A 2,500-nucleotide genomic window follows, 5' to 3' on the forward strand; every position below is an offset into this window, starting at 1 on the left:
ACGGTGTGTGACTCCCTCAGAGGAACTCACACACACACACACACACACACAGGATCCATATGGAGTGGGCAGGAGCAAGAATAAAAATAATAAAAACAAGTAAAGCCAGCACACGTGGGTAATGAGCTCGTAGCACGGCGATTTTAACAACGTCACTGACCCCAATTTCCCAGCAGTGACTTCAGCCGCGTCAGATAAACTGCCATTACATTAAAAAAATGTAAATAAGAGAAAAATAGTCCCAGCTGTAACTACACAGCGCGGCTCAAATGCCCCCCCCCCCACCCCCCCGGATGGTTTAACCCATTTAGAGTCCTCAGAGAAACAGTGACTCTATTCGAGGAGAGGGGGGGCGAAGGAGGAGCCACGAGCGATCCTATTGGTCGACTCTTTTCATCATGGAGCAGTGGGAGGGACTAAGGGGTTAAAGACTGTAAAGGTGAATACTACGAGAAGGTTTTAGGGGCGGGGCTACAAGGTGATTGACAGGTCCCCATACCGCTCGGAGTTGGATGGAAAGAGATTGTCGTGGAGGTGGGAAGTCTTCTGACGCTGCGTTCAGGGCCTCGTGGGCAGGTCTGGAGACCGTGGAGAGGAAGACCACGATGAGAGACGAAGATCCTTCGTGCCGTGAGTGGAGGCTACGCCGGTCCTGACGTCCCGCCTTCAAACTTCTCGGTTTGACACTCATCGTCTTCTCCGTCTGCAGGTGTAATTACGATAAGAGCTCGCCGCCCACCTCTTTGTCTCCGGGGTCCCCCCCCCCCCCCAGCAGCTGATGTCACTTTGCTGACTCAGCTGAAAGCCTCGTGAAATAATATCGCCGCCAATCAAATCCCAAGAGACGTTTAGAGAACGAGGCGGTGGAGCGAGGGACCCGGCTGGAAGCCAAGAGAGTGTGTGTGTGTGTGTGTGTGTGTGGCTCATTGAGTGTGTGAGACGTTACGTCAGGGCCCAACACTGGCACCGGCCCAGTAGAGTCTGGACTGACCTTAAGAATCCGTTTAGGAGACTCTTCAGCTCAGCCGGCCGTTTGGCTAAGTCCCGCCTCCTCCGGCACAGACTGGCCAATCACCTGCTCCAAAGACTCCCAACGGGTTCATGTGCTTTATATTCAGGCTGGTTGAGTGGGTGTGCAGCCGGGTTTAGTTGCTCCATCCCAGTTGCTTCATCCCAGTTGCTCCATCCCAGTTGCTCCATCCCAGTTGCTTCATCCCAGTTGCTCCATCACAGTTGCTCCATCCCAGTTGCTTCATCACAGTTGCTCCATCCCAGTTGCTCCATCCCAGTTGCTCCATCCCAGTTGCTCCATCCCAGTTGCTCCATCACAGTTGCTCCATCCCAGTTGCTTCATCCCAGTTGCTCCATCCCAGTTGCTCCATCCCAGTTGCTCCATCCCAGTTGCTCCATCACAGTTGCTCCATCCCAGTTGCTCCATCACAGTTGCTCCATCACAGTTGCTAAATCCCAGTTGCTCCATCCCAGTTGCTTTAACCCAGAGGAACACTCCACACAGCTGGAGCCACTGATGATAAAGCTGTAGCTAACCGAAGCCACAACACACACACAAACACACACACAGACACACACTCACACACTCACAACCACAGATAGTCCAAGAGACAGATGCTCACACATCAACGATAAAATACAAAAAATAAAATCATCGGCCGTGACTCAGATATCAGACACACAAACAGTCCACACACACACACACACACACACAGACACACACACACACAGTCCACACACACACACACACACAGACACACACAGTCCACACACACAAACAGTCCACACACACACAGACACACACACTTTCCGCTACATCATAATTTAAATCCTCTCGTCTACACAACAGCACATTTAAGGGGAAAGGGAGAAAATATTTCTGCTAAATTAGTTATGCTAATTACAGAGCAGCTCTCAGGGGGGGAGAGAGAGGGAGAGAGAGAGAGGGGAGAGAGACGCTAAACAGCTTTTAATTTCTCTTTGCCTGGAAAGAGACGTGGGGAGGGAGCCAGAGAGAGAGAGAGAGAGAAAACTAAATAAAAAACACACAAACAAGCGGCGTTGAAGAGGACGGAGGCCCCGAAGCCGGCGGCCAGACAACAGGGCCTGATCAGCTCCGGGGGCCGTGGTGCCCCCTCCCCCCAAAGGAGAGAGGTTGGGGGGGGGGGGGGAGTAACTTTGTGCCCTGCAGCCTGAGCCAGCGGTCACCCCGTGATAACGAGCAGATTAGAGCGGCGAGCGCTCGGAGGCGTTGGAGTTGTTGCGTCCGCGTGGAGCGCCCTCTAGTGGCGGTAGATACAGATGCACTTAACGTAGAATTAAAGCAAGGAGTGTGTGTGTGTGTGTGTGTGCGTTGGTTTGTCGACTGCCGTTTTGAAGCCTAAAGTTCAGCGTTCATAGGAGTCGCCCCCTGGTGGTCAGGAGAGAGAATGCAGCTTCAACACATGAAGCATAGACTTTTTTTTTTTTTTTTTTTTTTTTTTGAGAT

At 52.0% G+C, this 2,500-nt stretch overlaps 1 protein-coding gene across 1 annotated transcript in view; it reads right to left on the bottom strand.

Annotated features, from left to right (window-relative positions):
- The window catches only part of zgc:153039 (uncharacterized protein LOC767698 homolog), a 37,522-nt gene that overhangs the window by 6,128 nt on the left and 28,894 nt on the right, over nucleotides 1–2,500 (bottom strand). The gene's annotated exons all lie outside the window — the stretch shown is intronic.

This window comes from Pseudoliparis swirei, chromosome 20 (genome assembly GCF_029220125.1).
Source record: "Pseudoliparis swirei isolate HS2019 ecotype Mariana Trench chromosome 20, NWPU_hadal_v1, whole genome shotgun sequence".
NCBI classification, from domain to species: domain Eukaryota; kingdom Metazoa; phylum Chordata; class Actinopteri; order Perciformes; family Liparidae; genus Pseudoliparis; species Pseudoliparis swirei.